The sequence below is a fragment of the Oncorhynchus mykiss genome, chromosome 25, assembly GCF_013265735.2.
Source record: "Oncorhynchus mykiss isolate Arlee chromosome 25, USDA_OmykA_1.1, whole genome shotgun sequence".
NCBI lineage: Eukaryota > Metazoa > Chordata > Actinopteri > Salmoniformes > Salmonidae > Oncorhynchus > Oncorhynchus mykiss.
In genome coordinates this window covers 13,114,306-13,126,829 of record NC_048589.1, presented here as the reverse complement: position 1 = coordinate 13,126,829, position 12,524 = coordinate 13,114,306, and the positions used below count along the sequence as shown (strand labels likewise).

General features: G+C 40.0%; 1 long non-coding RNA gene across 1 annotated transcript; it reads right to left on the bottom strand.

Moving 5' to 3' along the window:
* Window positions 1–671: 671 nt before the first annotated feature.
* On the bottom strand, window positions 672–2,344 carry LOC110505375. The gene is made up of 2 exons (XR_002470748.2): window positions 2,188–2,344; window positions 672–1,500 (listed from the first exon to the last, which is right to left on the bottom strand). It is a non-coding gene; the product is annotated as an uncharacterized LOC110505375 (long non-coding RNA).
* Between the last annotated feature and the right edge of the window lie 10,180 nt (window positions 2,345–12,524).

Here is a 12,524-nt window from a genome sequence, read left to right as displayed (position 1 = left end):
CAAACATTGCTTGAAGGTCCCACAGTATCAGTTGAATAGACATAGTGCCAGAAAAGTATCCTGATCTCAGATCTAGCTAGGACAGACAAAACTATGGGCTAAACATTGAGTCAAGGGAGTTGTGAAATAGGAAAAATATCCTTGGTATGACCTTATAAACCACACAATATAATTTAGAAACCCCTGGCTTAGACTTATGGGATGATCAGTCTAAAAAGTTAAGCATCCCTTTGGTTGAGAGCCAACCAGCAAGACCCAGTGTCAAGAAACTAGTGTTAGTTCAAATATACTTTACAGCCAGCCTTTCCCTGAACATCTTTGTAGGCCAGTTAGTAAATTACTGGTCACAGGCCAACGTAGCTAGGGTAAAGTAAACTAATTAAAGCAGCCAGCGAGTCTAACGGTCAGGAAACTGAACTGTTTTGGCCACAAGGAATGAAAGACAAGTCATGTCCTAGTTGACATGGCATAAATGATACAACTGGCCAAAGGTGAACATTCCTATACCCCATACTAAAATAAGGATTTAATTTGTGGCACATCAAACCTAGTCTAACTTAAGGAAATCCCTGGGCTTAGCTATGTGATCAATAAAGGGGCTGGACACAAGTGGAACAGAGCAAATTACTTGGCAGGTCAAGCTTTAGAATTTAGAGACAGGAGGAGAAACATTATGTTAAAGTATTTTTATTATACAAGAAACGTGTCACAAGTATCCTACATTTCAAAGGTTTATTGAACCTGGCCTTAAAAACAAATGAGCATATCACATTATTTATACAATTAAATCTCACATGCTAACCCGTACAATTCCATATTCTAGAAATAAATCACAACAAGTGTACATCAAGCCTCTGACAAAGTACTCACTGCAGGTGCAGAAATGCCACTGTCTGTGCATGTGCCACAGATTCTATACCTTATTTTCTAAGTGCCTCAACCAACATTTCTTTAGATATTTTAACTTCTTAACAAATTACTAAACTACCCCCTGGTGTTTACACAGGAACAGCGGGACCAAACGGTTCAAAGAGCAGAGTGCATCCTCATCATGGACTGCCTCAATGGAGAGGACCGAACCATTCGGCCTATGGGCTTGGGGCCAGTGTGAGAGGTATGAAGGCCTACTGGTTTGAAAGTGTGAGGGCAAATAACAATTCCCATCAGTGAAGTAGAAAGGAGCGCACATGACTGCCTTTCTGAAAAGTATATACAAAATATGCTCTTAGTAAAAAAAGTTTGCCCCATCTCGGCCGCTGATGTTAAAGTCTTGCCGGTGTCTGTTCACTGAACAGCCCTCTAGAAGCGCCCCTGTAGTGAGCCCCCCACCATGATGGGTATGATGAGCGCAACCGAGTTGGACTGCAAGGGTGCACTGGCTCCTTTGGGAATGTTGTTCTTGGTGACATCGGGCATCTTGGTCATGTTGGAACTCGCACCGCCAGCTTTGGTCGTAGCATTCATGGCAGGGGACTGTGTTGTAGCATTTTGCGCGTGGACCTAAAACGGGAGAGCAGAGGGGCTTGTCACATGTGAAACAGGTAAGCCTGAAACATTTGACAAATCGGGACAATTATCAATAGGACTTCACTTTCGTCCGACTAATTTTTAAAAGGACAAACGTTAATCTAGGCACACAGTAGCCTTGGCAGTAAAAACACAATAGCCATATGGTAATATATTCCAACAATATGCACCTTAAGACATGTTGTAAGTGCCATCACCTTGTGGACAACGGTTTCCATAGCCTATAGGATAATGGGCAACGTCCTGCATTTGAATTGCGCAGGGAAGGATTTTTTTTAATTTTTTTTAAATACCGTCGCGCTTAAATTACAATTAGCCAGCCTACGCATGTCGTAGTAACGTCAGATCAAGGATTCAGTAACCTATCTGAAGAGGCTTCACCGTTCCACATTGCACTGGCACGCTAGATTTTGCCAACATGTTGTCAATCATACTGACTGAGAACATCTGAGGTCAATTATACGCGCCATCATTCGATTGTCAATGTCGAAAATCATACATTTATGGTAACAAATGCCTGATTAATTAAGCCACAATGAAAGTTGCACCGGTCCTGTTGAAATACATTTGCTCTCCAGAATAATGGGTAGTCTAATTAAAATCTGGGTTAATCTGGAACAAAACATGGTAAAAAGTACATATTAGAAGAAAAATTCCTACCTGTGATGAAAAATGCATGGCAAGGAGAATAAATCCAATGTAAGCCATCAAAATTATAGTCATCTTGCTAACGGGATCTTCCCAGCAACAATTGCGCGTAATGTAGCTTTCTGCCTTGGTGTTTTCTCAAGATAAATGACTGGAGGAGAAACCCAGGGGAATTTATACCACCACCGAGTGTGACGTTGGGCAACACTGCGCATCTCCCAAACCACCTGTTCAGCCTTCCAATCAAATGGAAACCTACAGTTTATCAGAAACATCCCATAAACTACACCTCTGAGACCTCTTCTTATACGTTTTTGGGGTGTGACTGTCAGCAATACAAATAGCCTTTGTGTTTATAATCATTGTCTTTTGATATGAATTCACTGGTTTACAATTTGAAGAGTTTGAGACAATTATTATCTCTACCTTCCTCCTCTGAGAAGGTTGATTCCATGAGCACGATGGGGACATTTTTCGAACAATAATAATTATACAGTTAGTCTAGTTTATGTTGTTCAGAATATATTTATGGGGATATTTTGCATGGTAAATGGCAAAGAAAAGTTTTACAGATAAGCAGCTCTTATAGCGACCTTTTGCGGTAAATATAAGCTTTTAACCACAACGCAATTCGGTTCATTTGTCCGTAATACTGTACTTGACCTATTGGTCTTACATGGAAGCTATAATTCACCGGCACTGACAAAGGTCAACTGAATACTCGAAAAGTACATTTCCTAAAGAAAATCTGTGTGCTTGTTAGCTTGTCTTGAAGTAATATGGTTGATAGAAAAGGATAGCTGGAACAGGTGAAAGTTGATTGGGTGTCTCTAGCTTGAACGGTTTTAGTTAGGCCTATAATATTACTGTTGGTGGGTTATTTATGCTAATTAATGAAAATGTAAATAGTTATAATTTCTAAAGTTTTGAAAATGTTGAAGTTGTTTTAATGTTTGTAGCTGAAATGGTGAAAGAGCAGTAGCATTTAAAAAGTCTATCACTGTGTTCTTATGGTTGGCATTGGGAGATTCTCTATTGGTCTAAAGCCCATCCTCCATAGCCGCAGGAAGTAGGGGTGCTGGTGCTGCGGTGGAGATGGAGTTCTTTGAAATCAAATACAATTTTATTCATCACATGCTTCGTAAACAACAGGTGTAAACTGACAGTGAAATGCTTACTTTACGGACCATTCCCAACAATGCAGAGAGAAAGAAAATAGAGAAATATTGGAAAAGTAGTAAAACATTTTCAGTCAGCAAGCCCTACTCAAAACATCTTCCCGAAGCTATGCCATCCTCTCCTTGACTCCTCCGTCCTCCTCTCCTCCGTAACTCGTAAACCACTAAGTAGTCGAGGTGTCTAGGATAGTGTAAATTATTGTAGGTGAACAAAGGAGTGTCCTCCTCCCATTAATTACCTACTTCAGCAGAGGATGCACAAGAGCATCCTCCCAGTGGCTAGCGTGGACAGTGGCATCATGCCCATATGGGGCACAAGGGTATGTGCCCCCTCAGATTTGTCCACTTTTTATTATTTTTCAGATGTTAAATTAATCACTAAACTTCATTTCTATCGTAATTATTTATAGAAAAGATCTGTCAGTGGTATTTTGCGGAGTGGGCACACTGACTGGACCAGGCAAGGATTACCAGGCAAGGACTCGCAGGAGGTATGTTGTAAATTAATTTGATTAAGTTATGTAGCCTATTGATTCCTTCTTAATCAAAAAATAAAACCAAAATGTTTTGTTGTTTCTCTGCAATACTATCCACCTAGCAATTTCAAGAATTTGACTTTATCTAGCCAGCTAGATAGGTTCGCTATCTCCCAACCTCATAACCAGCAAAATTGTGCACTCTCTTTGTAGACTTTACAGTGTCTATTAATTGTCCAAACGCACAGTCAATTTCCCACTCTATATTGCAATAAAATTTTCACAAATGCTCACAAACTGTTAGGGCAACCACAGTCCCAACAGCATTCCCAACCCCTTACCATTGCTACACCTGGCTATCAGCATAGCCTTGTCTGGCAGCAAAACAGTTAATTTAGCCTCATTTACTGCCTTTAAAAAAACATAGCTGATATGGATGACTTTCTTGAACAAATGTGTTTAATCGTGACAATTGAGATGTACAAACCATGGCATAAAGGGACGACGAGCGGAATAGAGGCAATCTATAATTTTGATTAAGACATTAATGAGCGAGCTAGGACGGACGTAGTCTATATCACTATTTGTTCAGCACTTTTGAAATGTACAGCGACAGAATTCAGAACATGGGCCGTTCCTACAGTATTATCTCTGTACACCAAGTCAGAAACGTAGGATAAATAAAGGGGGTATAATAGCAGACAATGAAAGCTCTTACAATATTTGATGACATTTCTCTAAAACAGGCTATATGTGCACCACCAAGTCAGAACGTTAGGCTACGTTATGAGGGGAAAGGGGACCAAATTATTAGGGTGAGGCACATGGGCTACTAACAGCTTACCACACAACATACACTTAGAATTACTCTCTTAGCTATAGTATACATATCTCCCTGGCATATTACATAATTTATGCAGCAGCATACAATACATTTTTGGACTCACCTTGTTGTGCTGTGCTCACTTGAACAGGAAGTCGTGGGCAAGTTTTGTCATCAAACTTTGTGGTCAAAGTCTGTGATTCTCTGGATTTATGGTGCTTTCAAGACATTTGGCAACTTGGAAAAAAATAAGTTTGAATCATGACGTCAGTGATCTTCAGGTCAGAGCTCAAGAAAGAGCCCCAAATTCCCGACTTGGAATTCCAAGTTGGATAACCATTCGAAACGTATTTTCCCAGTTGGAGCTATTTTTTTTACAGAGTTCCCAGTTGTCTTGAACTCACTGAAGTCTGAGATTTCCCAGTTCCGAGTTTCCAGTTGTTTTGAATGCGGCAGAAATCATGCTGGATTGACAGGATGGCCAATGTTGAATGTTTATCCATTTAAGCTTGGAAAAGAGACCCTTAAACCCAGACTTGGACCACACACCCACACACCCACTCCAATGCTTGCTTGCAGTCAGCCACTGATTCCTTCCAAAACACTCATTGTTAAATATAAGATTTCCAACTTGTTGTATAATGTTCTTGTGCAATGGCCGATGAGCACTGATATGTTTTATCTATAATTTATCTTCATAATTTATTTTCATATGACAAGGACTGAAAAGGATTTGCCAGTAGATTGTCGGCTTGATTCATAATGATGACTGCTAGCTTGCTAGCTAAGATTCTGAAAGTATGATGTTGACATGATCTGTCCAATCAAAGCTACAGTAGATATAATGTGATATTGTGTCCAATGACCTTGAGCCTTCTTGGATGGGCACTTCTAAAGTAACTCTATGGCAGCACCCAAGTGGCTTGAATTTTCATGCTCTCCACGTAGATTTTGTGACTACATAGTGTCCCCATGAGTGACAGAACACTGAACCAATCACGGCGCAACTAGAGAACATCACCAACCCCTACACTCCATATTTTCCGCTGTTAGGTTCTTATTTTTCAGAGTAAATAACTCACGGACACTAGAGAAGCTTAACCAATTTTAATTCTTCCCAAAGGGTCGACACAGCTGCATTCAGACAGCCAAACTGTCAGCGATTGGGTGCAGAGTTATAGCGGAGTCAGGCGCAGGACACAGGTATTGAGTAGCATAACTGAGTTTACTCAAAATATCAAGAAAAATTCCAAATAGGAACATACAAAAAACACTAGCACAAAACACAACCACTAACGACATAAACAATCACGGACAGAACAGGAATGTATGCCAGAGGGTTAAATAAGGAATGTGATGTGTAATAGAAACCAGGTGTGTGTGTAATACAGACAAAACAAAACGAAACTGAAACATGGATCGATGGTGACTAGAAAGCCGGTGACATCGACCGCCGAACACCACCCGAACAAGGAGAAGGACCGACTTCGGCGGATGTCGTGACACAAACATTTCTCACCATCACAGGTATACATACATATATATATGTCCCACTTAAGACACTCCTCCTTCTCTCCAATACTTACATCTTATGGTTCCACAGGAAAAGGAACCCTTATTACACCCTTCAGGGGATCTGACCTGACCTCCTGACCTCAACCCCTCCTTCGCTTAATCCACAGATGTCCATCTGCTTCCCCTATAGCAATCCTTTGATCTCCTACCGTCCACCCAGCACATTCCACAGCCACTCTGTCTTTCTACAGATCTCACTCCTTTATATACTATGTGGCTGATCTATCATGTCTTTAATATCTCTATGTTCAACATTTCAAATCCAACACTGCTGACTGACCCACCACCACAGAAAGCACTGACCTAGGCTGAAACACCTGCTTTTTGGAGCTGCTTTACTCAAGACAACAAAAAAAGAGACCGCGCTTGTATGCAGCTTGATTACCTCAAATATCTATATTTTTCCATTGTTTGCAAACTGACATGTGACATGTATTATTATTTATATATTGTTAGAATAATTTGTATGGTTTGAGATAATGGCAAAAGTGTTCCACTCTGATATTGTATAATGGTGTGAAATGTTTGAGAATCATAAGAAGATAATATGAAGATGTGTGTAGCTATGTTATAATACTAGGATATTATAGTCTTTAGTAAGGGTGTAAGCAGAGAGAAGTTGAAAACAGACAATAAAAAACTATTAGAGGTTTTCTAACAAAGAGGGCCCCAACGGTTCTTTCTCTACGATGTGGTTAGTGGGAAAGTACTGGTCATTTGAGAAGGGAGTGACCTAAAGATGGGAATGTGTGTGTATATTATAAAAAGACTGAGTCTTCATTTTTGTCTTTAGAGCTCCCATGAATAAACTATACTAACCTTTTGCATTAAGCTGAGTATTTGTCTAATTCTTATCAACCCTAGCTTTACAATCTAGGGGGAATTGGTCAAAGCTACAGTCATCGTTGGGATTGAAAATTCTCGTGACATATATATATATATATATATATATATATACAGTTGAAGTCGGAAGTTTACATACACTTAGGTCAGAGACATTAAAACTAATTTTTCAACCACTCCACAAATTTCTTGTTAACAAACCAGAGTTTTGGCAAGTAGGTTAGGACATCTACTTTGTGCATGACACAAGTCATTTTTCCAACAATTGTTTACAGACAGATTATTTCACTTGTAATTCACTGTATCACAATTCCAGTGGGTCAGAAGTTTACATACACGAAGTTGACTGTGCCTTTAAACAGCTTGGAAAATTCCAGAAAATTATGTCATGTCTTTAGAAGCTTCTAATATGCTAATTGACATCATTTGAGTCAATTGGAGGTGTACCTGTAGATGTACTTCAAGGCCTACCTTCAAACTCAGTGCCTCTTTGCTTGACATCATGGGAAACTCAAAAGAAATCATCCAAGACCTCAGAAAAAGAATTGTAGACCTCCACAAGTCTGGTTCATCCTTGGGAGGAGTTTCCAAATGCCTGAAGGTACCACGTTCATCTGCACAAACGATATTACGCAAGTATAAACACCATGGGACCACGCAGCCGTCATACCGCTCAGGAAGGAGACACCTCTCCTAGAGATGAACATACTTTGGTGCGAAAACTGCAAATCAATCCCAGAACAACAGCCGACAAACAGGCCTACAAACCTGACTCTGTCAGGAGGAATGGGCCAAAATTCACCCAACTTATTGTGGGAAGCTTGTGGAAGGCTACCTGAAACGTTTTAAACATTTTAATGTGTGAAAGTTGTGTGAAAGTTAAATATTAAATTTTGCGCGCTGCCTTTTCAGCGGAATGTTGTTGATGGGTTGAAAGGTTAAGCAACTTTTTTGTCCTGAACATATTTAGGCTTGCCATAACAAAGGGGTTGAATACTTATTGACAAATTTTTTATTACTTTGTAAACATAATTCCACTTTGACATTATGGGGTATTTTTGTGTAGGCCAGTGACAAAATGTTTATATTTAATCCATTTTAAATTCAGGCTGTAACACAACAAAATGTGGAAAAATTCAAGGGGTGTGAATACTTCCTGAAGTCACTGTATTAGAGAGCGGAGTTGGCAAAGTCAGATTTAATCAACAGCACACCAGAGAGTGGTACATCCCAGGCTCTGAACAGTACAGTCCAGCCTAGCACAGCCCCGACTCTGCAAAGTTTGCCATACTGCTAGAAACTGTCTGTCGTGGAAATACTAATCAATAATGAGGAGAGACAAGGTCAATCACCAATCAGGATATTACTTTATTCAAAACGTATTAACAACATTGATTAATTATGGCAATAATGAAGCAGGTTGACGAACCACCCCTAGATAATTCGCTGAGAGCCCCACGATTGGAGTTGAGCCACAGCATTTTATAGCACAGTACATCCTCCTGAATTTTCATTTCAAACAACTGATGACTGAAATGGGTCACAAGGTTAGGATTTGTATGAAATACACTGTAAAGACTGTTTTAAAGACTGTTTTCATTGTGTAGAAACCCATACCCTAGCCATCTCTCCCTGGTACCTTCCAGCACACAAACACCAACTCATGCTATGGAATGCGGTTTTTAGTTTTTTTTATCACCAAAGGCATCGAACATCCACTATCAGCATTAAGCCTCCAGAGGCCCAACTCAGAAGAATACAGACACAATATTGTTCTAAGAACCCCATATTTTGTTGCATAAAGCAACCATTTGATGCAAAAACAGTATTATGACAAAATTTTGTAATTTCGCCCACAACATGTCATATAATATGAGCACTTAAAAAAAAGAATCCCATTAATTTTGGTAAAGGACAAAAAGCTAGCATGTAACTCCTGTATGGATGTGAGGTCACTTGGGATATATAGACAGAGTTGCTCCATTTGTGCAGACAAAGCCAAAAAAATGGGATCTCTGAAAAATAAAATATATGAACACTGATTCACAGAGCCATAAACTTGCACATGAAATTCTTCACAAAAAAGAGCTGCAAAAGAGCTGGATGCTCACTTTTTAAGAGTATATTTTTTCTACCAAATCTCTTCAGAACGGCTTACTATGTCACCTAAAAAAAACGTCCCTTCACGGACCATCCTGGGCTGATAGACCTAGAGAGGATCAATGGTGGTAACATGGGTCGAGTCCTACATTCAAACGTGACATGTTCAGACAATATACATTTCATTTCAAAAGAGATGAGACAGGCTTTGGTGGCCAGTATCAAAAGCACTAGGCCAAAACTCACTTATCTTAGCAAGAGGTATTGTTTGGTTGTCTACCTTAGAACATCCACACACAACTCAGAACCACTGACCTTTTTTCCCAGATGTTCTGGAACTGGAGAGTCACAAATGCAACGCTCAACTGGAAACTGACATACGGCCAGTTTCCACATCTGATTGGCTGGCATTGTTTAAATTGTCTAAAGAGTTGTCTGTTAGGGATGCAGTGAAGTGTTGTACAGAAATCAATCACTTAACATGTTTTATAGACAAGTTCTAATGTCTTTATAAGGTGTTTAATGTCAAGTTTAATGTCTTGTGGGTACGATGGGTGTCGTCATCATATAGAACTGCTAAAGCAGTCTGGTCGATGCATGGTGCACTTTACAATGACTTGTGTACTGCCAGTGAAGATCAACACTGCCGCTACTCGCTGTTTGTTATCTATGCATAGTCACTTTACAAATTACCTCGACTAACCTGTACCCGCCCACATTGACTCGGTACCGGTATCCCCTGTATAGAGCCTCGCTATTGTTATGTAAATATCTTGTGTTACTTTTTGATTTTTTTAACTTTAGTTTATTTAGTCAATATTTTATTAACTCTGTTTCTTGAACTGCATTGTTGGTTAAGGGCTTGTAAGTAAGCATTTGTATTCGGCGCATGTGACAAGTAACATTTTATTTCATTTGGTCATTTTATGAAGAATATGGGTCTCATGATGGATGCGTGAAAGGAGTTGAAAGAGTTATCAGAAACTTTACGGTCAAGAGACATTTGTTTGACAAACACAGTGAGTCCCACAATAAAATAACAATAATGAGACGATGTACAGGGGGTACCGGTACCGAGTCAACGTGCAGGGGTACAGGTTAGTCGAGGTTATTTGTACATGTAGGTAAGGGTAAAGTAAAGGGTAAATGCATAGATATTTATGCTCTTATCTATTCAGTTGTGGGGGTTTGAGTTGAGTCAGGTCTCTTTCTCACCCTCCTCTCTCCCCCCTCTCTCTCTTTTCTCTTCTCTCCCCAGTGCTCGCAATAGTCTCTCACTTTGATTTTCTATGAATTTCCTATTCTAAACTTGGAGAAAGTGGAATGGGAATAATATCAAGTAAGGAACATGGCATTCTCTTGCCCTCAGCTCTCCGGCCTGCTCCGGCCCATGTCAAGCACGTAGACTTACTTACTGGCCTACTATGAAGCAACACAGGGTGCGACCCCGTCGGTGCTGGATCTAGGTAAGCACTTTTCTCCGTGTTGGCTGGCAATGTCCTGAAACCGTTTATTTTTGTGCTCTATTTTATTAGGCACGATCTTGTGTTTACTAATTTCGTTGCAAAACCCCATCTCGTTTTTTCTCTCTTACACACACCTATTGTAATTATGTATTACAAAGAAATGTGTGCACAGTTGTTTTGCAAATAGCCATGAGTGAAATGCATTTAGACTGCAATGATACTGCTACCGAATCTTGTCCCATGCTTAAGCTACTCATCACATAAGGAATTGGATTTTGTTAGCCTGCATAGATGCATCATGCATGGAGTGCTTTATTATAAAGGTGATCATTTTTTCCAGTCAGCACCCCCTGCTCAAAACTACTTCCCGCGACTATGCCACCTTCTCCTTGACTCTGTCCTCTGTCCTTGACCGGGAGGATAGAATCCTCCCAGCGTCTAGCATGGACAGTGGCGTCATGCCCATAGGGGGCACAAGGGCATGTGCCCACTCAGATTTGTCCTGTTTATGTTAAAATAATTACTAAACTTAATTTTTAAGTCCACGTTTTGTCATAATTCACACACTAACTGGACCCCCCTATTCTCCCTAGTAAGTGATTATTTCCAAGTTGCACTGAGCAAAGAAATGCTAGGCAGGCCATTGGATAGACTCTAGTGTGTGCAGTATCATCAGTGGAGGAGGAGAGGGAGTGTAATGTCACGACTTCCGCCAAAGTTGGTCCCTCTCCTTGTTCGGGCGGCTTTCGGCAGTCGACGTCACCGGTTTTCGAGCCACCACCGATCCACTTTTCATTTTCCATTTGTTTTGTCTTCATTGTACACACCTGGTTTCTCTTCCCATAATTATGTTCATTAGTTTACCCTCTAGTTCCCCCATGGTTTTGTGTGTGTTTGTTCATTGTAAGTTGGTCTCATTAGTGAGCTTGTTTGTTTGTATTCGTTGTTTTGAGTAACGTTACGTTTATTACTCATCTCTGTGTGCTGCACCTGACTCCGCCTTACCTGCTACACCTAGACGCCTTACAGTAGAGTGACACACACAGCGTTTGATTTGATTTTAGCTGCCGGTGATGGGAAGAACTTGCAGGAGGTATGTTTGTAAATTGATTTGATTAAGCTATTGATTTCTTCTTGAAGAATAAATACTAAAAAAAATGTTTTTTTTGTTTCTCTGTAATACCAGCCGCCTATCAATTTCATGAAATTGGCTTTAGCTAGCCAGCTAGATAATTCGGTTGGAAGATTGGGAACCTTTCGATCTAATAAAACTCAAAGGAAACTCAAAATGTTTTCTTTAATGGAAGCTTCTCTAATGTCAAACATGTAAAGCGTGGTGTACCGCAGCTCTCAAGGCCCTGTACTCTTTCCAATTTTTACTAATGACCTGCCACTGGCATTAAACAAAGCAGATGTGTCCATGTATGCTGATGATTCAGTTCTTAACTGACTTGCCTAGTTAAATAAAGGTTAAATAAATGTAAAAAAAATCCACTATATACACATCAGCAACCACAGCTATTCAAGTCAAATGAAACCCTTAAGAGTTGCAGTCTGTTTAGGAATGGGTGGCCAATAATTAACTGGCGCTGAACATCTCTAAGAGCATTGTATTTGGTATAAATAATTCCCTAAGTTCTAGATCCCAGCTGAATCTGGTAATGAATGTGTAATGGGTGCGTGCTGGTGGCAGGGAAGTCAGGCGCAGGAGAACAAACTTGGTATAAACGGAGTTGTTTAATAAGAGCTCACAAAACTCAGAAAACCAAAATATACAGAATTAAAGTGGGTACAAAACCCGTTGCACAACAGAACATAACTTGCACAATATATACAATCAAACAATCACCGACAAGGACATGAGGGGAAACAGAGGATTAAATACACA